The 26,407-nt window shown below is 43.9% G+C and overlaps 1 protein-coding gene across 2 annotated transcripts in view; it reads right to left on the bottom strand.

Moving 5' to 3' along the window:
* Window positions 1-26,407, bottom strand: part of LOC135289126 (microtubule-associated protein 1B-like) — a 165,826-nt gene that overhangs the window by 66,013 nt on the left and 73,406 nt on the right. The gene's annotated exons all lie outside the window — the stretch shown is intronic.

Raw genomic sequence — 26,407 nt, 5'->3', positions numbered from 1 at the left:
ATACCGGTGAAGAGGAGGCTATAATCCAGACGGGACTGGAGCACGCAGCACCGCAGCCTCAGAGGACTCTGCCGATCAGCCAAGCTGACACTTTGTTCCAACCCAGGACCCGGGGAAAAGTTCATACCAAGAAGGACAGCTGGAAAACTCAGTGAGTTTCACCATGGGGAATCGGTTGTCAATAGCTGAGCAGGAATTTTTTCGTATTTTAATTATAAGTTAGAAATCCAAGATATTCAGTTTGACAAAAAACAGCTTAAAAAGCTCGTAAAATGGGTCTTAACAGAGTTCCCAAACTCAGATATGTCTCAGAAACTTGATCCAGACTTCTGGGATTCAGTTGGACTGAAATTATATAACATGGAAAAGAATAAAAAGTCCAACTTAAAGCTGCGTCCAATATTCAGGACGGTGTTAAAATTTGTAACAATGGAAAGTGAAAAGCAAGCAAAGAATGCACAAAAGCAAGCAAAGATCAGGGACAGGGCAGAATGCAGGCAGCAGCAAGACAGAGAAGACAGGAGAAAGCGAAGTTCTGAGGGGACCCCGAAACCTTCCTTTATGCCAGCCGAGAAACCCCGGTGGAGGGGCCGGGAGGTAGCCAGGCCAGCTGCCCCCCCGCCCACCCCGCCTTCCCCATCCCGAGACAGAGGGGAGCAGGCGAGCTCTGGCCAGGCTTATCTGCAAAACCCGTCTTCCAGAAACCCTACCATAGCTAAGTCCTCTATATCTCCTCTCAAAACCTTGCTTCGGCGTTCGAAATCGGTGAATTTTGACAGTAAAATCGAAAAAAGCCGAGCCGATTGTATCCATTCCGAGAACAATGGAGCACATGGCAGACTCCATCATAGCCCCGAGCACAGCTCCGCCCTTCATGGGCGTGGCTCGCCATCCTCCTCAGGCTCCCAGAAGTCCCTGGGTGGCTCGTCCCTGAGCTCCTGCCCATCAGAGCAGGGACACGCCCCTTTTGTGGGCTGAGCCCCTGCCCCTGCTCCCCGCCCACAGCCCGGGAGGGCACGCCCCCTCCCTGCCGAGCGTGGGAACCGGATGTGATGCCCTGGAAGTGACCCTGTCCAAAATGGCAGCGCCCAGGTCCAAGGGCTTGCCAGAACAAAAAACAAATTATTCCTATGCTCCACAATGTAATTTCAAAAAATCTAAGGAAGAGTTTAACACACAAGGAGTCACAGATACCTGTCAGAGGATAAGAAAGGATGCAGTTCAGGAAGGAGAGTGGGAAATTGCATCAAAATTGAAGGTTTTTCCTGTGAAATATACAGCAGGTCCTGCCCCGAGAGGGACCTGGCAGCAAATCAATTTTGCTGAGTTAAAAGAAATTTGCAAAGCCTCTCGTTTGTATGGTAGAGATTCTGCATATTTCAGAAGTCTTTTACAGGCTACCTTCACAGCAAATATATTCACCCCACATGATTTAAACAGCTGTGCACATCCTTGCTGTCCCCAACAGAATTTTCTCTGTGGGAAGTAGCATGGAAACGTTTGTTAAACGTCCTTTTAAGAGGTTATGCAGGAAGTCCAGCCACTGCAAATTTGACTATAGATCAGCTCTCAGGTGAAGGAGCTAATACAGATCCTCAAACACAAGCCCGAACTCTCAGTAAACAAGTATTACAGGATATCAAAGAAGCAGCAAAAACAGCTTTGTTACAGGTTCCTGATGGCAACAAACCAGAATTAGATTTCACAGAAATAAAACAGGGAATAGATGAGCCTTATATTAAGTTTTTGGACCGTTTGAAAATGGCATTAGAAAAGCAGATTCCAATAGACCGAGCCAGACAAGAGTTATTAAAACGGCTTGCAATTTCTAATGCAAACCCAACCTGCAAAAAGGCATTACGTACATTACCACAGGATCCTGAGCCCACCCTGACACAGCTAGTGGATGCTTGCAACTGCCTTGGTACCCCTGAGCATGCAGCAGCCATGCAGGCAGAGGTACTGGCCAGAGCCATCACAACAGCTCAAGAAAACACCCTAAAGCAGCAGGAAAAAGCAGTAGAAATGCAAACACAAACCCTAGCAGAAGCTTTAATAGCATTCAAAGGTGCAATTGAAAACCAACAAATTCCAAGGGACATGTGCTATTCGTGTGGTCAGAGAGGTCATTTTAAAAGGGGATGTCCTAGGACCCGCAGAAGGCCACTGCCAAGAAACAGTGGATACAGAGGTTTCTGTCACAATACTAACAGCTTTTACCCAGCACAGGGTTGTTCGTGCCATCTGCCGGGAAACGTGCAGCCCAGCACGGGGCAGTGGCGTGCCATGACACAAGAACCACTGCATCAGAAGCCAGAGACCACCACAGGCCACCAAGTTCAGAACTGCAGCACATCTTTGGAGGACTTCCGACCACAATGTCCCCAGGTACCAGACTGGAGCTGTCTACAGCCCAGCCAGTGATGCTAACCAATGCTATTGCTCACACAGTGTCCACAGGGCAGCTGGGACCTGAACCACAACCACGTCAGTTCTTAATAGTGGGAGTGAACAGATCCCATGCAGAAGGTTTTTATGTCATTCCAACTGTGCTATCTGTCACCTGTTCACAGGAAATTACAGTGTTAGCTTTGTGTCCAGACCCTCCATGTTTTTTACCCAAAGGACTAACCATAGCACAAGCTTTCCTCCTACTAGAGTCACAGAACAACACAGCTGTCATCACTTGGACCAGGCACATCAGCCGTGGGCGGCCTCAACTCACCTGTGTCCTGAAGCACCTCGGGCGAGCCATCACCCTCACTGGCCTGATAGATACCGGAGCAGACGTCACTCTGATATCAAAATCGAAATGGCCACAGGACTGGACCATTGTGCCTATGCTGGATCAGCTGGCAGGTATTGGTGGTCACTGTGAGAGCTTTCGAAGCTCGCGCTCAGTCACATTTGAGGGACCTGAAGGTCGTGTTGCCACCACAAGACCATTCATTGTAGGAGCTGATATTGTTCTTTGGGGACGGGACATTTTATCACAATGGCATCTGAGGTTAGAAACTGGATTTTAACAAAAGCTGTTGATGGACATAACACTTTAAAACTGACATGGACATCTAATACACCCATCTGGGTCAGCCAGTGGCCCTTACCCGAAGAGAAACTTGCTGCTTTAGAGCAGTTGGTACAGGAACAGTTAAACAAAGGTCACTTAACTCCAACTACCAGCCCCTGGAACACTCCAGTTTTTGTAATCAAAAAGCCAAACAGTGGGAAATGGAGGTTGTTGCAAGATCTCAGAAAAATTAATGAAGTAATTCAAGAAATGAGTTCTTTACAACCAGGTTTACCTTCTCCTGTTATGATTCCAAAAGATTGGAATTTAACTGTTATTGATTTAAAAGACTGTTTTTTTCAATATTCCTTTGCATCCAGATGATGCACCAAGATTTGCATTTTCCATCCCATCCATAAATCAGCAAGCACCCTTGAAAAGATATCATTGGCTTTCTCTACCACAAGGCATGAGAAATTCCCCAACTATATGCCAGTGGTATGTTGCGAAAATACTTTCCTCAGTTCATGCACAATATCCAAATTCTCTCATATTACATTACATGGATGATATTTTAGTAGCAGCAAAGGACCAAGCATCACTGCAAGAGACAACAGATCAGGTCATCTCAGCAGTGGAGAAAGCAGGACTCACAGTAGCAAAAGAAAAAATGCAGACACTTCCTCCCTGGAAATATTTAGGATACAAGATCACAGAACAAACGGTAACTCCGCAGCCACTCCAGCTAAGGACAAATCCAAAGACATTGAATGAAGTGCAGCAGCTTGTAGGCACTCTGAATTGGCTTCATCCACTACTAGGCCTTTCAAATCAGGACTTGGCTCCTCTGGCATATTTGTTAAGAGGAGACACAGCCTTAAACTCACCGCGAGAATTCAACAAAGAAGCTCAAAATGCTTTAGATAAAGTGATGAGAGCCATCCAGTCACGTCAGGCTCATCGGTATAATCCTAACCTGTCTTTTTTGTTTGCAGTTTTAGGGGAGAGTCCACAGCTTCATGGTTTGATATTCCAGTGGGATCTAGAGAAGAAGGACCATCTGATAATCTTAGAGTGGGTTTTCCTATCGCGTCAATTGGGTAAAGCTATAACAACTTGCCCTGAAATTATTTCACAATTGATTATCAAGGCTAGATCTCGAATGCTTTCCCTTGCAGGAAAAGATTTTGCAGAAATCTTTCTGCCTATCACAACCATCTACTTAGAATGGTTAATTTAAAATTCAGAAGTTATGCAATTTGCTTTGGAAAATTTTGCAGGAAAAATTTCAGTCAATTGTCCCAAACATGAGCTATTAAGTTCATCTTTAAAATTAATTCATAAGCCTTTAAGAAGTAATGCACCCCTCGAGGCAATCACATTTTTTACAGACGGTTCTGGGAAGTCTAAAAGATCTGTGCTTGCTTGGCAAAATTCAGAGACGAAAAAATGGGAATCAGATATTGAGGAAGTAGATGGTTCTGCACAGATTACAGAGTTAGCAGCAGTTGTACGGGTCTTTTCAAAATTCACATTTCCTTTTAATTTAGTAACAGATTCAATTTACGTTGCAGGTGTGGTGGAAAGAGCAGAAGGATCTCTGCTGAAAGAAGTTGCTAATGATCAGTTATACGGTTTGCTCAAACAGTTAATCCTACTTCTTTCCATTCGACAAGAACCTTACTTTGTAATGCACATTCGCTCACATTCTTCCCTTCCAGGTTTCTTAGCAGAGGGCAATGCCATGGCTGATTTGTTAGCCATGCCAATCCAGCACACACTTCCTAATGTTATTGAACAAGCCAGAATGAGCCATGCTTTCTATCACCAAAATGCACCTGCTTTAGTAAGAATGTTTAACATCTCTCAGAATCAGACAGAAAGGGGGGACAGAAGTGCTTTCTACAATAGAGAGGCTGAATAAAGCTGTATATGTTTTTAACTTCTTAAATAATCCTTTTATGGAGCAGGTACCACCAATTTTCAGACATTTCAGCAATACCAGTCAGGCACAGCTCAAGGAAAGACCACCAGTCTTCATCAAGGATCCAGAAACAGGACAGATTTCAGGACCCCATCCTCTTGTAACTTGGGGCCAGGGGTTTGCATGCATTTCTACAAACACAGGTCTTTGATGGATACCTGCAAAGAATGTCAAGCCACAGGTGCAGCCGATCCAAGAGCAGCAGACGGCACCAGAAGAAGAATGCACAAACAACTGAGCCACGGCTAGAAGCAAAGACTGTTTTCTAAGTTTGCATTAGTTGAAATTGTTTACAAGAAAGTTTTGCACTGAAAAAGTTCTGTAGTTATTGTTGTGATAAAAAAGTTGTAACCTACCTCTATGTAAAAGTCATATATAGCCAGAAACTTGAAGCCTACCTGGAAAAACACTTCACCAAAGTTAAGGTAGAAGATTGGCAACAAAATTTAAAAATTATTGGCATTCTAATCTATACTCCTTTCTCCTCTTTCTCTCTACATGTATAGTAAGAGGTGAGTTGTAGGAGTGTAGGAGAATGCCCCCTAATGACAGAGTGGCAAACTAGCCTTTGTCCCCCAAAAAAGGAAAGAAGCCCAGAAGTTTCTCCCAACAATCAGGTGAAAAGCCACCTTATAGGACCCCAGAGACTTCACTAAAACCTTGGGGTCACCTAATTGGATAGAAGCCAAAAAGTCCCGCCTGGGCCATAAGGTAGAAAAGGAGAGAACAAAAGGACCACAAGGCTTTTGTGAATGTGTTTTCTAGAAGGAACAGACCTCTGTACCTGGCTCGGATTTTCTGTTTATTATTTTGCCTTTTATTAAACCTTTTTGTTTCAAACACTGCAGCAGAAGCCATCCTGCTCATTCTTCGCCTCCAAAGGTAATAGCTAAGCTATCCTTGGGTGTATTAGGTTCCCTTTTGAGGGCTCATAAAACCCTGGCCCGACAAAACAGAACCTAATAAGCTCCCATTACAAGCTTTAACTGTTTTTACAGATGGATCTGGTCGCACCCAGAAGTCGGTACTGCTTTGATGGAACACTGGTGTCAGCCGATGGGATTCGGATGTTACTACTGTTTCACGTTCTCCCCAGATTGCTGAATTGGCAGCTGTTGTGCCAGCCTTTCAGCACTTTGTTACCCCTTTTAACTTAATAACAGAATCTGCTTACATTGCAGGACTTGTGGAAAGAGCTGAAGCTGCTGTACTAAAGGATGTGCCCAACAAGGAATTGTTTCAGTGGTTACAATAACTTTTTTTCCTTTTAGATACTAGGCAGCACCTCTGCTTTGTCATGCATGTCAGGTCTCACACAACTTTACCCAGTTTTATTGCCGAGGGGAACTGACAAGCAGATTTACTTGCCTTACCTGTTCAACTGCCAGACCACTTTTCCCAGGCAAAAGTCAGTCACTCATTTTTTCGCCAGAACGCTACTGCGCTCACCCGCGCCTTTGACTTGACCACACGCCAAGCTTCTAGTATCGTGACTGTGTTCCCAGACTGTCAAAGACACTCCTTCCCCTCTGTTGCAGGAGGTGTTAACCCTAGAGGACTCGAAAGCCTTCAAATTTGGCAAACAGATGTTACTCCTTTTCCCCAATTTGGCAGACTTAAGTACATTCACTCCTCTATTGACACCTTTTCAGGTGCTTTTCTTACATCCTGTCATACAGGAGAATCAGCAAAAGACATTTGCTGTCATTTCACAAGTGCCTTTGCAGTCCTGGGAATCCCCTCACAAATCAAAACTGATAATGACCCAGTGTATATTTCCCAGAGGGTTGCAAACTTCCTTGCCCTCTGGGGGCTGACACACAAAACGGGGATTCCTCATTCTTCAACAGACCAAGACATAATTGAGAGAGCCCATGCTTCACTGAAGCGTCTTTTGTTGCAACAGAAAGGGGGAATGAGGAATGCTACCCCAGCAGAGTGATTACAGAAGGCATTGTATGTTTTTAACTTTTTTAATTGTTCCTTCATGGATCCTAACCCTCCAATTTTAAAGCATTGTGGCAATAACTCTCAGAAGTTAAACAGAAAGCCCCAGTCCATATTAAGGAACCAGAAACAGGTAAAATTATGGGACCTTATCCCTTTGTCACATGGGGAAGAGATTTTCCTTGTATCTCCACAGAAAACAGGCCGAGGTGGATCCCGGACAAGAATGTGAGACCTTTCAGAGACTCCTTGAATATCTCTCCTGAGGATCCTGATCACCCTGGCACTCCCTCTCAGGTTTCACCTGCTTCACCCTCAGCTCTGCCTTCTCAGACCACTGAGTCTGGATCCACCGAGAGCCCATGGCCACCTGAACCAGCTTCTACCTGACCCGAGCAGCCTCATTGATCTCTCACTGTAGCAGGCACAGAGCCTGCACGGCCTCCTTGGCGATCAGAGGCCTGAGCTAGGAAATGCCAAAGTCAGCATGAGTAAGGCTTTAGAAGCCCCTCTCTTCCGTCTTTCGGACCCTGCTTATCTCCCTGTAAATCCATAGGTCACTTTCCCCTGACCCTTACTATTGGACAGTTTTCAAAACCCCTGTAGGGTATAAAAACCCCTAATTCTGCCTGGTTCGGCAGAAGAGCTGTCACTGGACCCTTCGCGGAGACCCGAATAAAAGAACCCTGCGGAACCCATACAGCGCTTCTGTCTCTCTCTCTCTGCGTCTGCTGCGGCGGCACCTAGGGCTGCACCGGGCAAGCTAAAAGAGCTGAAATCACAAAAGAGCTGGCTGCAAATCACTATAGCTTGCCTAGGTTGCCTGAGCCCCCCCGCTGAGCTATCCTGGCCGGCCGGCATTCCCCGCTGGGCTTCTGCCCTGAGGGTAATAGCCCGGCCATATCTCACCACTTCACGAGCTGCATGATCGACTTGTTCCAGAGATAGTAGAAGCTCTAATTGCAGAACAAGTCTCCTTCCAAGAAAAATGGCAGAGACAGGGTGAAAGGAGGCTTGGACTTATATGTGAAAATAACCCTATCCCTTGTTTTATTTGCAGACACTATTCCCACCAAGCGTGGACTTTGTGTTTGTGTTATAAGTGCCAGAGAAAGTGGTACTGTGAATCAGATCACCGGCATCGGGATTGCCCACATTGTGATCCTTTGTGCTATTCCTTTGGTGGTTGTGTCATTGTAAAATTGGTGTGTGGGAAGGAGCATGGCTGGCTTCCACGTCAGTATTTTTGGGAGCCAGATGTGCCTTCTTGTGCCGGTCCTCCTAGTAGGACTCCTTCTCAACAAAGGAGAGGTGGTCACAATGCCACCCCTTCCAGAATGTAATGTGTGGCTTACACTAGCTCAAGTTTTAAATGAATCTACCTTGTGCCAATCCGTGACCTCCCCTTTCCAGACTTGCCTAGTAGCCATGCCTTTAGAGAAAAGTGAACGGGATGCCTTATACAACATGACAATGCACAGGGATTGTATGGCCCTAGGTCGAATTGAGCCAGCGTAGTGGTGCAATGATAAATATTGTAAAAAGAATAATAGGCCAGCTGGATGGTATTTTGCTAATGACAGATGGTTAGGAGTAAATAAAGTTTCTAACTTTTTTACTCTTTCCCTACAGCCCCAATAATTGGACATTTTTGGATCTACACAGTCTTTTGCATGTTTCTTTCTAAATTATACTAGTGGACCCTTTGCTGAGAAAAGATTCAGCCTTGATGTTTCAGGTATGGGAATTTATGCCAATGCTTCTGCCTGGTGTAATCATACCCTGCCTCGACCAATTTTACCTGGAAGTGCTTCTATTGGATTAATAGAGAACATATTTTTGATATGTGGAAATAGAGCCTGGAAAGAAATACCAGGAAGGGTTGTAGGAGGCCCTTGCACTTTTGGGCGACTAACCATGTTTCACTCCTTCTGGGAAAACTTACCATCTCTACACAAATTAGTGCAAGCAAAGCATAGCACGCAGATATATAGCCCAGATTTTGATGATAACATTGAATCCTGGAACATTAGAGCCCAAGTGTTTGCCTCTATTATTCCATCTATTGGCACAGCACACACATTAAAAACTTTAAATAACCTCGGTTGCTGGCTTCCAAAACAAACTAATGCTACTAGCTCTGCTTTAACTGGCTTGTTAACAGATGTTGATAGCGTGAGGCATGCTACGCTGCAAAATAGAGCTGTGATAGATTTTTTGCTTTTGGTGCATGGACACGGTTGTGAGGATTTTGAAGGCTTGTGCTGCATGAACCTTTCTGACAACTCTTTGTCTATTCATGCTAACATACAGGCCCTTCGAGACAGAGTAACCAGATTAAAAGTAGCAGATGATAGCAACTGGCTTGGATGCATACTTGGGGGATGAGGCCTTACTGGCTGGCTTAAACATGTAGCTAAAACAGGAATTTATATTTCAGCCATATTATTGCTTATGATGATTTGTTTGCCATGTGTTTTTGCAATGTGTTCAGACTGATTGATAAATTCACAAAGAAAATTTTACTGGTGGGAAAGAAAGGGGGAGATGTAGAAATACATCTAGAAAACCAAGGTGGGAGCACTGTTCAACTCACGACAGAAGTAGATATGTTAGCCTTGGCAATAGGAAGCAGAACCCTGAAGAAGGAATGCAGAAGTTAATGGTGTGCTTGGTACAATGTGCTTGGTAAGCAGAAATTATGTAAGACCATACATACCTGCCCTAGTCTGTATGAGGCTTTGAATTAAGCAATGTTACCCAGTTACATAAATGTTATAGTTGTGCTATTTTTAGTTACAGCTGAAAAGGTATATAAACTCAGCTTTGCGTATCAATAAACACTTCATGTGTGCAAACCATGGAGACCCCGTCTCTTTATCAATCGCCGTCAGTAGGACAGTGACCCCTTGTAAGCCAAGTGGAAGGGACTGTTCCAAGTTTTGCTGACCACGCTTACTGCGGTCAAGGTTGCTGGCAAGGGACTATGGATCCACTACTACAAAGTGAAGAAAGCTTCTGTTCCCAAAACCATTAAGAAAATGAAGATTGATACAAATCAGGAGGATGTGGTTTAAACTGTTTTTTACATGTCTGTTTTCTGCCCAACTGGTAACCATGATTCAGGGTTCGCCCCATGATTTACATAGGACTGTAGTCCAAAAGGTGTCCAAAGTTTTTAATAGGAACAATTGCTGGATCTGTACCCAGTTACCACCTCTAGATGGGGGTGGTCACTGGCCATTGATTACCATTTTGATGGAAGAGAACCGTACCGAAAGGTGGGAGCCAATTAATAGTACTCTTCTGGCCCCTATACCCTATAGCGGCCTGATAGAACGTGGGAACTATATGTGATGATAAGGCCTGGAAAGTCCTGCCCGTGAATAAAGATCAGGCTTGTGCCCTTGGTGCTGTGGTCCCAAATATAACAGTATTTGATCATCGTGAAAAACCAAATGGGAGGAAGAAAAGATCTCTTAATCCCCTCATTGAGTGTCCCACACTTTTCCATAGTATAGTAAGAACTTTCCTTCCCTCTTACAGAGTGGTTGAACTGGAGAGAGCAATTGTAAACATCTCAGCCGCCATTGAATGTATTGAGCAGCATACTGCAGATGCAATTTCAGCCTTACAGGAGTAAGTCAGCATTCTGTCCCATGTAGTTATGCAGAACAGGATAGCTCTCAATTTCATACTTGCCACACAGGGAGGTGTATGTGCTATTGTCAATACCACTTGTTGTTATGTGGACCAAAGTGGGAGAGTTAAGAAGGATGTGGAGGAAACTTGGAAGGGGACTCAAATTTTACATGAAGTGGCTTCCAGAAATGACACCTTGAAATTTGACCATATCTTCCACACCCTCACCTCATGGTTAATGTCCTGGGTTGACTATATGATGCTTTTATCCCCAATCATCTTGTTCTGTTTATACTGAATAATAAGTTTTACACATTTAAAACTCTCTTCAAGAGAGTGAAGAAGTGCGCAGTTTGTTTTCAGACTGCACTCACTCCTCCACATTCCTGCTCCTGGACTGTGTTGTCTGCAGATGGACAGACAGCAAGACAGAGCTCTTTTTTTTCTTCTTTTTTTTTTTTTTTTTTTTTTGCTTTTAGTTAGTTTTAACTAGCTGAGGCAAAGAAGTTCCCTGAACTGTAATTTTCTTTTTTTTCCTAGACCTGTTCAAGCCTGCTCTGGACTGAACACCCAGAAGAACACCAGCAGCTCTACCTGTAGCCCCTGGCCGGGCCTGGGCTGCGGCGTTTCCAGCACCAGAGAGACTAATCAGAGACTGAGTGAGCCGAGCTGCAACCTGAAGAAGAGACTGTTCTGAGTTTGCCATTTTTTTATTGGAGCAGCAAGAAGTTTTATTGTTTAATATTGTTTAGGTTCTATTGTTTAATAAACAAATTTCTTTCCACTTTTTCTCCAAGAAGATATTTTCTCCCAAACCGGTTGGAGGGGGGAGGAACAATTAAATCTGCTTTTATAAAGAAACCCCTTTAAGAGTTATGTCCCAAACTTGCCCTAAACCAAAACAGTTACAAAACTGGGTCTGGATAAAAGAAACATTTATAATAGCTGTAATTATAGTTATCATCTGTGGAATAGCCTGTGGGTCCGCCAGTTGTGTAAACCAGTACTGCAGGTAATGTAGAGTAGAGACTAGACAAAGTAGAGTCTTGTTAGTCTCTAAAAGGGGGGAAATTATGCCAAGATGATTTTTTGCTTTTTCTTTTATATACCTTTTATATATCCTCAGTATTCTTAGCATGCATCCTTGTAATTCCTTAAGTCTAATAACTTAGCATAGCCCTAGTATTTTGTTAGTCCAGGAGACCAAACATCCTAAAGGCCTCGTAGTAGGAGGCCGGAAAACCCTACACTATCTTGGGAAACCAAGGTCCTCTCTAGAACATATCCTGTAAACTAGAGATTTGGCCCATCCAGGGGGGAATTCCTTGAATGGGGGAATATCACACCATTCATCCAGGCCTCCCATTGAGGCATCCTTGTTAGATATGCTAATTTGTAAGGTCTATAAATTGTATATGCGATCTATCGAGTGGGTGCATTGTGACACATTCCACCTTGGCAAAGTGGTGCACCAATAAGGATCCTTATTAAAATACCAACCTAAAAACCCCTTATCCCTTAACTGTGTCTGGCTCTCAATTTTTTAATACCAGCAAAAGGCATCAAAACCAAAGTAACAGAATAAATCAGCATGTAAGCTTTCCCCTAAATTAAGTAACAATAAAATCAGACAGCTATCTAAACAATACAGAATGAATATTAATAAGCAAAAATCTGGCATGCCTGTGAAAAGATACAGAATTTTCTACTTCACAGGAAGCAGGAACGTGCACAGTGTGAGGCAAAATGGAACATAACCCACCCAATTTGTACTGCAGCATTTGGATTTGTTTAGTCAGAGAATTGCAGGATAGTTGAGGTTGGCAGGGTAGGCTAGAGCAGATTGTTCAGGACCATATCCAGTTTGGTTTTTTTTTTTCAATATCTTTGAGGATGGATACTCCACAACCTCTCTGGGAACCCTGTTTTAGTGCTTGACCACCCACACAGTAAAAAAGTGTTTCCTTAAGTCTAAGTTGCATATCCCATACTTCAGTTTGTTCTTTCTCATCCTGTCAGTGAGCACCACTGAGAAGAGTCTGTCTCTGACTTCTTTATTCCCACCAATCAGGTATTTATGCACTGCAATGGGGAATACTCCAGTATAGGAATCGTGATTACATATGGTAGCCTTCCATGGTATCTCATACCAGATGGAATTGCCTGAACAATGGTGTGAGCTGTGTTCTGGTTCAATTTTCAAATTTTTTTTCCTCTTCCTTTCATAGCATCCAAATTTTGTATCTCTCTTATCAAGGGCATGGAATCAAGTCAGTCTCTCCCTCCCCACCCTGCTGCTCCTCCCTCTCCCCATCCCATATTAACCTTGATGAAATTATATTGCCCTGAGCCTCCAACAAACTCTGGTAAGCATGAATTTCATGTTTTACAAAGATGTAACCTTAACTCTCAGTTGTATGGACCACACATAAATGCCACTGTCAACTTCTTCACTGTGGTTGTTGATTATGTTTTGTTTGGGAAGGGAAAGGAGAAGGGAGGGTTATGATTCGAAAATCGTGTTCCAAATATACCTATCCCAGAATCTCAAAGCCCTCCAACTCTTAACCTTCAGGTTCAGTAAAGATGCTGTTGTTTTTCTGACTGGTGCCAAGGCTGTTAGAACTTGTATGAGTTGTCAATAACTAGCAGGACAGCGTAGGCACCGGAGCTCAGTAGCCAGGTAAATAAGTCTGTTCCACTGACCTCATTGCTCTTTTTTTGTGTCTCAGCCCTTTGCCACTCTGAACACTATGGCCATTTCAGGGAAGCTGCTATGGGATTTCTATTCTGCCGCACCCAGAGAAGCAAAGATATCCAGCAAAGGCCCCCAATGAAAGCAACTGCACATGTACTTGCCACTGCATACTTCCAGAGCATTACCAGTGGGGTGGGGGACAGCAGGCAGAAGATTTGCTTTACCTGTGGTTGCCCTCCACAGATTACTCAATCCAATCTAGGCTTCCACCTAAACTCCTGGGAAAATGCCTAGTCTCCTAAAAGGTGCTTTCAGGTAGAGCTTGCTTAGCTCCAAGTCTGGGTGTGAAGAGAATTTTGTTATGGGTATATATGCAGCAACAGCATGCATTGACAAGCAGCCTCAGACCTATCCCATCCTCCTCCTGGCAAGCATACTAAACCCTTCCCCTTGTCAGGGGCACTGGTACAGAGCTAACCCTGCTCTGCTCTGAACATGCTGAATGTGCATTTCTTAAACTGAGAGCATCCTTTAAGTCATTGGGAAACAATGCAGACATCATAAGAATATGAGTGGTTGGGTTTTAGTGGACTGTTGAAATAAAAGCAAAATGGATTTTTGTCTCTGTTTTATAATGTGCGATGTCCTGGTGCTGCTGTTGGGTTCCCACTGCCAAACTTTGCTGAGTTCTGGAATTCACCCAGTCCCTTTTTGGCTTCTGAAACACTTTGTGCAAACACCTAGGATCCATTAAGAAGGACTGTGAGTTGCATGAGCAGTAAAGGTATGAAGAAAAGTATAGAAATGCTTTTTAAAGACTGAAAAGTCAATAATGAAATGCATTAGAGAAACATCAAAATGTCCATTCCTGACAGGCCTTTGTTTTTATTTTGGGGAGGGCTTGAAATGTGCTTGGCCTTCCTAAGGAAAGTTGGGGTCCTGAAGAATAAATTTCTAATCTCAGGCAGTTTATTGTTTTCCATCACTGCTTTCTTGATACCGCTGCAGTGGATTGCAAAGCATTTCACAGATGCCAAGCCCCTGTGATATAACCATTTTGCCTGACAGTCTGCAAGCAAATGGGTTAATTTTCAATAAAGGTCATAAGTTAAAGACAAGCAGGAGAGCTATAAAATAAAAAAGTATGCTCTCTGAAACACTGTGAAAGAAACAGTATAGAGCAGATATTGGTAATGCAATGTAAACATTGGATGCAAGCCCAGTAACAAAGCTAGAAAAGCAGTATTTTGGTTAGCACAGCTCTGGAAATGGGCTTTCGGGCCACTCTGTGCAGAGCCAAATTGCTTTTCTTATTCAGCTTTCCCAGGAGTAGCCCACAGATGACAGCTGAAAGACCCTGGTGGACATCCTGGTTAACAGCCCACATTTTGATTGGGAATGCTCATTTGCAAAGTTTAGAGTTTATTTAATGTTTGTTCTAGAAGTTCTTTGCTGCTTATTAAGAGTTAGGCACTATGATATTAGTATTTGGACTCAGTTTCAAAAGTTCAGTGTAGAATTATTAACTGTCCTTGATTTGTAGAAAAATATTTGTGCATTTTAAGTTTTATCTCTCAGGATGAATGGTATTTATATCTGCTGTTTCACTTGGGATTAGTGACACTTTGTGCTTTCTGAAATCACTTCAGTCCCTGGGTTCTTAAGTGATTTCCCAATTTCAGTAGTATCACTTACTGTTCATATTTTGGATGAAAACAGAGCCTTCTCCCTGGAAGGGAAATTCAAATTGTAACTGCTTGGCAGTGGTAGTTTGTGACCAAGAAATTATCTGGCAGGAACGGAGGGCAAGAAGGCCCAACTGCAGAAGGGGTTAAACTGGCTAGAAACAGGGATGCCAGAGACAGGAGGACTTCCTGAAAAGGAAGAGTTTTCCTTGGTGATGAGATAAGGAGGAGCCAAAGCATTGCTGGAATGGGAGCACTCAGGGGGCCAAGCTCAGGTGCTGTTGAGAAGGATGAAAGTTTGACAAGAAAGTTTAACAGATATCTATGCTTGGCAGAAAGATCTTTGAATGTAGAATCTGAGAATGAAATAAAGATGGAAGCAAGTTTTGATATAGAAGAATAATATATGGGTAAATTTAGGTTTGCTGAGCCAGTCTTGCTGGACAACTAGGAGGGCAAAGGTTATGTTGAGTTGGAAAGAGATTTTATGACTTAGAGCAAAGGATAAGCTGACCACAAACAAAAGGATGTTTTTACCAAGCAGAAAGATACCACAGGCAAACAAGACATGTCAATGTGGCACGTGGAAAAAAGGTCTAGGAATTTTCCACTGCAAGAAAACTGAAAAACAACTTTAAGCTTAAACTGTAACACACTAAGTCATGTGATTGGATAGCATTAACCATAATACGGTATTGATAGTAGTTATGATAGGCTGTAGGTAAAAGGCTCTGTCACCCATGACCCTGGACTGCTGTAACATCTTGGATACAATAAACTGCATTTTGAAGAGCCACCTGAAGTCCTGCATCTCTTGTTATGGCTCTTACGAGGTGCCACCTTTGGGCAGCAGAGTTGGGCCACAGGATGCACCAACTGGTTGGACTGATGTGCCCCATGCAACTGCTCATAGGATTGGTGCTGGAACAAGGTGATATAAGTGGTGTTTTGACACTGTCCTGCATGACATCCTTGTCTCTAAACTGGAGAGACGTGGATTTGACAGATGGATCACTTGGCAGATAAGGAATTGGCTGAATGGTCACACTCAAAGAGTTGCAGTCAATGGTTCAACATCCAAGTGGAGGCCAGTGACAAGTGGCATCTTTCTGGAGTCAGTATTGGGACTGATGCTGCTTAACATCTTTGTTGGCAACAGTGTGATCAAGTGCACCCTGAGCAAGTTTGCAGATGACACCAATCTGTATGTTGCAGTCGACATGCTGAGGGGAAGGGATGCCATCCAGAAAGACCTCAACAGGCTTGAGAAGTGGGCTTGTGCAAACCTCATGAGGTTCAATAAAGCCCAGTGTAAGGTCCCGTACCTGAGTCAGGGCAATCCCAAGCACAAATACAGCCTGGGTGGAGAATGGATTGAGAAGGACATGGGGGTATTGATGGACGTGAAGCCCAACGTGAGTTGGCAGCGTATGCTCAGAATCCAGAAAGCCAACTGTATCCTGGACTGCATCAAAAGAAAGGGAGAATAGACAAAAGAAGCAGCAGGACCTAGAGAAAGAAACAGAGGGTAGGAGGGCAACTGAGTTATTGCTGTCTTTAAAAATCAAACAGCTGCAAAAACAATTACAGAAAGAAAAGTAAAATACACAAAAGTCATGAGAACAGGTCAAAATTATGCTTTTACAGATTACTCATTCCCCTAAGAGCCTACAGATTAGCAAAGTAGTGGTGTCCCCTGAAGATTGGGATGGAGATATCTGGGGTGATTCTGACGACAGCAAACCAGAACTGGCACTCAGCCTGGGATTCTACACATCCTGAATTGAACTTTGCTTAAAACTGAGTGGGGAGAACCTCCCCAAATGACTACCAAAGACCCCCAAAGAGGCCTACGCAGGTACAGTGACATGTATTACATAAGACTGCACAAGCTAAACAATTATGCACTAGTAGGTGGTGACTTTATTAGATAGGCAGGTTTATGCAGATTTCAATGCATTAATTCTCTCACTGCTTGCTGAAATTCTGGAAAACTTCCACTTTGCACCCTGTGCAGAATAAACAATGTCTCCTTTCTAAACCTGACTCTTTGTCCATGTTAAGAGAGTTCCAAAAATTCAGTAACGATGGGAAACCTTGAATTGTGAAGTAAAGAGATCCCCAGTTTGGAGAAGCAAAGATTGGCAATCATTGCTATATAAAACCAGGAAAACACCTTTCAACATGGGATGGGCAAAAGCTCATGCAAAGGATAACCAACCAGCTACAAAGTGGAATCAAAAGGCAGATGAGCTACCTAAAATTAGGAAAATCATCTTAAATCCTGAGTGGTATTGATTGGGAGAATGGTTACATCAAAACCTAGACCACACACGTAAAGAAGCACTTTATTTTTCTGCACAGAGTAAAGAAATAGAAACAAAATATAGAAATATAAAAAGAACTATAAACAGAAAGAACTTGTGAAACTATTCTTACGGAATGTCCCCAGCATAGACTGAAATTAAGAGCAGATCACCCTGCTAAAGCACCACCTCTACATACCAACAAAGGGGAAATGTTATGGTCTACATGGCAAATTGATTATTAAATCCTGTGTAGGATATCAATACATCCTCAGATGAGTGGAAGTAGTCTCTAGCTTGCTTACAGTGACTAAGTGTCAGAAAGAAAATCAGTGAACTACAGTGCAAGGGCTATAATTTTCGTTTGCAAATTAATTATTCCTGATGTTATCCAAAGTGATAATGGCTCACATTTTTTGTGTAAGAAAGTGCAAGATTGGGCAAAACAAGAGGAAATTAAGTGGGTATTCTATACCCCATACCACCCTCAATCAAATGGGATGGGAAAAAGGGCTAATGGCTTATTGAAAAGGAATCGCAAACCACACAAAGGTCAATGAGATATGAGACTTCCCAGAGTGCTCCATCAATTAAATAATCAATACAGGCCTATTGTAAGCCCTGTAAGCAGAGTATTCTCTGTAAAAAATGAGCTTACCACTCCACTTACTGGGAAAAGATAATATACAACAACATTACAGACAGGACAGGCTGTGATGTTCAATCTACTATGCATCAGTACTGTACCTATGACTTTAACTAAACCTTGTGGACCACTTGCCAGGGAAGCTACTGATAGCACTGATGCAAACCACAGAATTAGTACATGGTGGATTTTTCCTTTTTTTAATGGGCTAGTTTGTTTGGACTCTCCCTACCAAAATAAGTTTATTCTGCTCTCATGAGACACCACCTGGAGTACTGTGTCCAGCTCTGGGGTCCTCAGTACAGGAAAGTTGTTCCTTGAGTTGAAGTTGTTACCGAACAAGTTATATTTCTTTAAGAAGTCTATGCAGCAGTGGGCGAAGATGATGGAAAATTCTTTTAACTTTAGACAAGTGTATGATCCCTATATTCATGGTTAATGCTTCATTTTCTATCATCCAGTGCTTAGTACAAATGCCAGAGATTATTACAGCCTTATGTTAACTCCCTATATCTACGAGTAAAAAGTCTTGTGCCAGCTAATGCTTCCTTGTTTACTTCTATTAGTGATTAATATGTACTAGCTGATATCTTAACTATGAGAATGGGATTGTGTGTCAGAGCAAAGAATTATAAGAGAAGTACGTTATGACCTGACCACATGTTTAAGATAGTCTCAAGGAGAAAAGATTCATCAGATCTGAAATCATATCCAAATAAGTCCACACAAATAATTAGCATACACGCATGTATTCAGGAAATGTGATGAATATGTATTAGTTTCAGGAATATAACCTGGTCTGTTAGGTTACTTGGCATGTATGCTTTGAGGACAAATCCCCACACATCCAGAACTGCTAATTAATGTTGGCTTTCTAACCTAGCAAATTGGTTGGAGAGTTTATTTCATGGTTTTCAGTCCAGAGGAGGGCCATAAATATGATTACAGGGATGGAACACCTCTCCTATGAGGAAAGGCTGAAATAATTGGGTTTGTTCAGCCTCCAGAAGAGAAGGCTCTGAGGAGATTTTATTGCAGCCTTTCAGTATCTGAAGGGGGCTGTTGGGGGTCAGGATTTTTCCTTTTGTTTCTTTCCCTCATGGAACTTTGGCCCATATGTTACTAGGAAACAATAACTACCAATACTTAAGAAAACAAAGATGTAGCTGAGTGTCACAACATTCCATTCCCCTGGCTGGGGGTGGGTTGCAAGTGATAACGCAGGAGAAAAGGTGAGTGGGCTCTCTGGAAGTTTTGGGGCTGGGTTTTTGGTCAGTCTGGTTTCTGGGTTCTGAAGACGAAGGAGCTGTTTGCCTGCTTCCCTGTTGCCTGGCTGCTCGGAGCTCAGAACCAATGCATGTGGTGCCAAAACATTGGGATTGACTCCTGCCAGACCCTCTGCCCACAGCGTGTTGCCATGGTCACTTCTGTGTGTTGGACTCCCAAGATCCCAGCCTGCTGCGGTTTTCCTGCACTGCAAATCTGCTTAATTCTTTTTTTTTTTTTGTTTCACAGCTCTTTGGGGCAGGGTCCAGAGCAGACATGTGGGATGTCCCCAAACAGGCCAAATTGCACAGTAGCTTGGCAACTGTGACCAGCTGCCACCTCTGACTTCCCATCTCGGCCAAGCCGCCATTAACCGCGTGGTCTCTGAGCTCACACTGGAGCACCCCTTGCAGCTGCAGGGGAATCATCGCACCTGCCCTTCCCACCAGAAGCCCAGCAGCGCCTGTGCTGGCTGTGACCATAACAACACCAAAGGGGAAATTCCTTAAAGAGCAAGAAAGACTGTTTATTGGGTTTTCTGTTTGTTTGTCATTGCCACCATTGTAGTTTGTTTGCCTTGTTATACACATACATACTAATAAAGAACTGTTATTCCTTTTCCCATATCTTTGTCTGAAAACCCCTGTCTTAGGTTGCAATGTAAGATGTAGCCAAAAGTATGTATTCTATTACCATCTGTTAAAACCAGGTGGAGGAGCGATCTTTATCTCTTCCATGACCCATCCTCCCTCCAGGGGGATATCTTCTGTTAATTGGCCATTGAGTCTCACTGCATGACTTATAAAATTACATCATCCCATTATGAGATACTCAACCCAGGGGGAGGAACCAAGTATTCCTACCTGGATATAATCTGATAATTGGAACACCACAGTCAGCCTTTTCCCCACTGGATTCCCAGAGGAAGACCAGACCCTTCTACACCACCACTGGACCTTCAGAGGAAAACTACATCCTTCTACAGCATCACTGCTTCAACAGAACCACATCTGTCACTCCAAGAGGACTGCAGCCACGATTTAATTGGACTGCTAGCAACACCCTGACTGACAGGGTGTCGGGTTGTATTCTGACTCTGTCAGTGTTTTTGTACTATTGCATTTATTTTAATTTCCTATTGAATTGTATTTCTGACTTGGGATTTCCCACTGGTTTGCTTTCAAACTAGTACAACCCCTAATTTCAAAGTTGTAATAATTCAGAGAGAAGAGGGTCATATTCTCAATTCCAAGAGAAGTTCCCACCTCCCTTGGCAGACACCTGTCTTTGAAACTAAGACCGATCTTGGCACTCAATGTGAGGCCTGAGGGCATTTAGAGAAAAGGGTAAAAAAGGAATAACAGTTCCTAGGTAAACTAATTTTTTGCATGCTGAATATAGACACCTTGTTGAGCAGTACTATGTGGTATAGCTTACTCTGGTTCAGGTCGCACATGGTTGTGGCTATATTTTCCCCATTTGCAGCTCCTTATCTAAAAATGCATCCTATGACTAAGGCTACTGTGGCTGTTATCCAGTTTGCACTATGGGTCAATAAGGTGAGGAATTAATGAATTTTTAACTTTGTCTGGAAGGCAGGCACATGGATACAGGGCTACCACACATTAAGTGTATGGTTTTGGGGTTACATTAATAATGGTACCTATTGTGAGAAAGTAACACTGAGGGAAGGTTTTTCCCAACCCTTCACCCAGTTCTCTGGGCCTACCCCACCAGCTTTTAAAGGTGTCCTGGGGTTGACTATATGATGCTTTTATCCCCAATCGTCTTGTTCTGTTTATACTGAATAATAAGTTTTACACCTTTAAGACTTGTTCCAGAGAGTGAAGGGGGGAGGGAAGAAGCGCGTAGTTTGTTTTCAGACACTGCACTCACTCCTCCACATTCCTCCTCCTGGACTGTGTTGTCTGCAGATGGACCAACAGCAGGACAGAGCTCTCCTTTACTTTTAGTTAGTTTTAGCTAGCTGAGGCAGAGAAGTTCCCTGGACTGTGGTTTTTCTTTTTCTTGGACCTGTTCAAACCTGCTCTGGACTGAACACCAGAAGAGCACCGGCAGCTCGCATCTGTGGCCCACCAGGCCAGGCCTGGGCCACGGCATTTCCAGCGCTGGAGGGACTGATAAGAGACTGAGTGAGCCAAGCTGCAACCTGGAGAGGGGACTTTTCTGAGTTTGCCATCTCTTTTTGGAGCAGCAAGAGGTTTTATTGTTTAATATTGTTTGGGTTCTATTGTTTAATAAACAAGGTTTTTTTCCACATTTCTCCAAGGAGGTATTTTTTCCCGAACTGGTTGGGGGAGGGGGAAATTGAATCTGCTTTTGTAGAGGATCCCCTTTAGGGGATCTCTCCCAAATTTGCCCTGAACCAGCACAGAAGGGTTCAGATCTTCTCTACATGCTAACAATATTGTACAGTGGCTGGTGTTGCTGATAGGCCTATTCTATTTAGCATACAGAGGCAAAGTAAGATTTCTGTGGGTAATTGTGGCAGCAGCTCTCTGGCCACAGAGAGAAACACAACTTTCCCAGGCATCATCCTGGGAAAGCCTGTGAGAAGATCAGAGAAAAGAATGAGAAACAATTCTTAACTTGCTGCACCTGTTGTTTTGAACATGTGGAATGTGTTATGGAGATTTCTTTAACAAAGGGTGGTTTCCTAATTAGCCAATGGTGATGGTGTTTTAATTAAAGGACCAATCAAGTACACCTGTATCGTAGCAGTCTATAAAAGCAATGGGTTTCTTAATAAAGATTATTATTGATCAGTCTTCTGTGAATCATGGAGTCAGTGCTAATTATTATCCTGCAGGTAATGACTCTAACATCTAGCCCAAAGTCTAGGGATGCTGCTCCAGATCCTGATGCTGCCCTGATACCTTGGGTTTTAGCTTTTATATTTTTCAGATTCTCTGCTGCCTGGTATGTAACTCTGAAACTTCCTATTAGGTGTTAGTAGGTTCTCTTCACAGGCTAGTTAGACAAAACAATCCCTTCCTAGCTAGAGAATCAAGGACAACCATAACCCAAAAAGCATAAACAATGGCAAAGAGAAGGGGGCAAGACAGGGGGTTGAGACTTCATGACCTAGAGCTGTAATTGGACAATTGAACCCAATATGTAGATGAACCAAAACTTATAAAGGTGTAAAAACTTGTGACTGGGATCCATTTTGGATTCAACTTGTGTGCAGCCCTGGCCAGGCTCTTGTGCTGCCCAAGGTGTATCCTTTTAAGGCCTTTCAATAAATACCTGTTTTGTTTATTTAGCTCTGTCTAGTCTCTGTTCCAGATCAGCCTTTCTAGGCATCAACCCCAGAACCTGAAGCTGCCCCTGACCCAGACACTGCCCAAGAGCCTGACCCTGCCCAAAAGCCCACCTTGGAAATGAACCACCCAAATTAGATGGGGGTAATGGAGGACAAGATATGCCAGGCGCTGAAGGAATACACTACCCCAGCTGGTAGGAAACCATCTCCCTTCCTCAAAGAGGGAGAGTCTCATGGTACAGCACTGGAATCCACAGACATTACAACCATCCAGGTCCCAGCAGAACCACAAGAGCAGCCACAGCCAGCAGCAGCTGCCCCTGTGCAGTGGAGGAAGTATAAGACCAAATCAGTGCACCCAGTTATTGATGATGGGGAACCAGGGTGCTCACAACCAGCAGGGGAGCTGGAGGCTAAAATCATCACTGAGTCCCTGTCATATGACAGTCTCTCAATATGTGAAAAGACATTGTGTGATGGGGGCACAAGGCTTACTTGACCTAGTTAGTTTGGATTTGGGACCTTATGGGTACAGGCATGCACCTGGATAGTGGCAAGGCAAGGAATTTGGGATCCTTGACCCAGGACGCAGGTGTGGATCAGGTATTTGTGAGGGAGCCAAGGCCCCTTTCTCTCTGAGACCGGCTTTTAATGAGTGCAAGAGAGAGATTTGTTCACAGAGACAGAATACAGGACTACCATCATAGAATGCACTGGAAGACACTTGAGGAAGGGATCCAACAGCTGAGAGAAGTGGCAGTATTGGAGGTGCTCTTTGGAAGGGATGGACAGCATGATAATGACCCTGACAAGGTCAGGTGCACAGGGCAAATGTTGTGGAACCTGACAAATCTAAGGCCATCTCAACACACCACCTTTATTGCAACAATTAATGCCGATAACAACCGAGAAACAGTGTCGCCAACAGGCTCAGGTATTATGATAGTATGGTAAATTGTCCAATGCATGTCCATGTCTCTGCTGTGGTTAAGGACCTCAAAGAGGAATTTAAAGAGGAGATTAAGGAACTGAGGGAGAAGGTGAGAAAGAACAGTGTGGCACCAGTGCAAGTCACAGACCCCAAAGTCAGAGCATGACATCCCCCAGGTAAGGAGAGGGGGTACACCCCACAAGCTGACCTGTGGTTTTTCCTGTGTGATCATGGGGAAGACATGAGAAGATGGGATGGGAAACCCACTTCCGTCCTGTCATCAACTCAAGGAAGAAAACACTAACCAAGGGAGTTCCGCTAAAGCAAAGGTAGCCTCAGCCTCCCATGACCGAGCTGTCAGGTGTAACAGAAGAGAGAATGATATGTCGGATCCCCTTGAAGGAACCTCTAAAATGTATGCCCAGGGAGGGAATGATAGCCAGGGCTAGAGGGGCCTTGCCTCTAGCCAGGTAGAGGCATGGGAAAATCAGGTCTTTTGGACGGTGTGGATCCGATGGCCTGGCACATCACAGCCACAGAAATATGAAGCGTTGGTTGATACTGGTGGCAGTGTACCCTAATGCCATCGGGACATGTGGGAGCAGAATCCATTTCTGTTGCTGGGGTGAGAGGGGGAAGGCATCAGTTGTCCCTGTTGGAAGCCAAGGTGAGCATGACTGGGAAGGAGTGGCAGAAACATCCCATTGTGACTGGCCCAGAGGTGCCATGTATTCTGGGCATAGACTTCCTCTGGAATGGCTATTACAAAGACCCAAAAGGACTCCGGTAGGCTTTTGGAATAGCTGCTGTAGAGTCAGAGGGAATTAGGGAATTGAACACCTTGCCTGCACTATCAAAAAATCCTTCTGCAGCTGGGCTCCTGAAGGTGGAAGAGAAATATGTCCCAATTGCCAGCTCAACAGTGCACTGCTGGCAGTATCAGATGAATCAAGATGCCGTGATCCCCATCCACAAGATGATCTGTGAGGTGGAGAGCCAAGGGGTGGTCAGAAAGGCCCATTTCCCTTCAACACTCCCATGTGGCCTGTATGAAAGTCTGATGGAGAATGGAAATTGACTGTGGACTATCATGGCTTGAATGAAGTGACTCCACCACTGAGCACTGCTGTGCCAGACATATTAGAGCTCCAGTATGAGCTGGAGTCCAAGGCAGAAAAGTGGTGTGCCACTATTGACATTGCTAATGTATTTTTTTTCCATTTGTCTGGCAGCAGAGTGCAGGTTTCAGATTACTTTCACCTGGAGGGGCATGCAGTACACTTGAAACTGACTGCCCCAGGGGTGGAAGCACAGTCCCACCATCTGCCATGGACTGATCCAGGCTGCACTGGAAAAGGGTGAAGCTCCAGAACACCTTCAGTACATTCATGACATCATTGTGTGGGTGAACATGGCAACAGAAGTATTTGAGAAAGGGGGAAAAAATCATCCAGATTCTCCTAGAAGCTGGCTTCACCATCAAAAAAAGAGTAAAGTGAAGGGACCTGCCTGAGAGATGCAGTTCTTGGGAGTGAAGAGGCAAGATGGACGTCATCAGATTCCTACTGAGGTCATCAATAAGATCACCGCAATGTCTCCACTGAACAACAAAGAGAAAACGCAAGCTTTCCTAGGCACCATAGTTTTTTCGAAAATGCACATCACCGAGTACAGCCAGATTGTGAGCTCTCTCTACCTGGTTACTCGCAAAAAGAACAATTTCCACTGGGGCCTGAACAACAACAACAAGCCTTTGCCCACATAAAGCAGGAGATCGCTCATGCGGTAGCCTTTGACCCAGTCAAGATGGGACCAGAGGTAAAGAACATGCTCAACTCTGCAACCGAGAGCAATGGTCTGTCCTGGAGCCTTTGACAGAAGGTGCCTGGGGAGACTCGAAACCAACCACTGGGATTCTGGAGCTGAAGTTACAGAGGGTCCAAAGCCAACTACACTCCAAGACAGAAGGAAATCTTGGGCACCTATGAAGGAGTTCAAGTCGCCTCGGAGGTGATTGGCAAGGAAGCCCAACTCCGCCTGGCTGTGGTGGTGCATTCCCCCTTAACTCCTTTCCAGGCTGCAGTGTGATCTGAGAAAATGCTTGTAAGGCCTCATCCTTGAAAACACCACCTGGACTCAGCTCTTTCTGAATTTATCGAAAAACACTGTCCGCTCTCAGGAACTCCTAATGAGCTTCTGTTTTTCTCATAACCAGCCTTGGAAAATACTTCTCTGGCCTGAATGGCATATCATTCCTATTCTCACACTTTCAAAGAAAGTCCTGACCCAAACTATGGCCAGGATAAAACATTGTTATGACTAAAGCCCATTATCTTGTGACCCTATAAACAGCGGTCCAAAATGGGGCCCATTGAGTTCTCCTGGACCTCAGCGGGCCTGTGACCAGCAATCTCCCTCTGAGTGGGACGCCTCTCAGAGCCAGCAAACCCTCAGGTTTGATATACCTGGAGGATCATGGAACCACAATGTGTCCTGGGCCAATATCCTCACTCCTCAATGCCCGATCCTTTGCCTGGCAGGAGATGCAAAAGCATCTGAAGTGAGTATTTTCACTGACCTCTGAGGGAAATTTTTCCACAGGTACCTTATCTTGCACTGACTGTCTGCATGGATACCCTTTGTGCATATGCCACAGTAAATCTGGAAGTTAGGTTAAATTATAGTTATAATTTAGGATAAACGCTGTTAAATGTTATTTCTCTGTTAGATTGTGTCTTGGTTTGAAAAGACGGGTGTCTGCTAAGGAAGGCAGGAGCCTTCCTTGAAATGGAAAATGTAAACCCCTTCCCTCCGGATTATTATAATTTTTAAATTAAGGGGCTCTAAAGCAAAGATATGGGAATAGGAATAACAGTTCTTTACTAGGAAAATTAAAAATACACATGCAATAGTACAAAAAAAGAAAACAAACCCCTGGCAGAGTCAGAATACGACCTGACGCCCTGTGGGTCAGGGTGTTGATAGCAGTCTGATTAAATGGTGGCT

This window comes from Passer domesticus, chromosome W, assembly GCF_036417665.1.
Source record: "Passer domesticus isolate bPasDom1 chromosome W, bPasDom1.hap1, whole genome shotgun sequence".
In the NCBI taxonomy this organism is placed as follows: domain Eukaryota; kingdom Metazoa; phylum Chordata; class Aves; order Passeriformes; family Passeridae; genus Passer; species Passer domesticus.
Note: the sequence above shows the minus strand (reverse complement) of the source record. Positions and strands in the feature narration are given on the sequence as shown.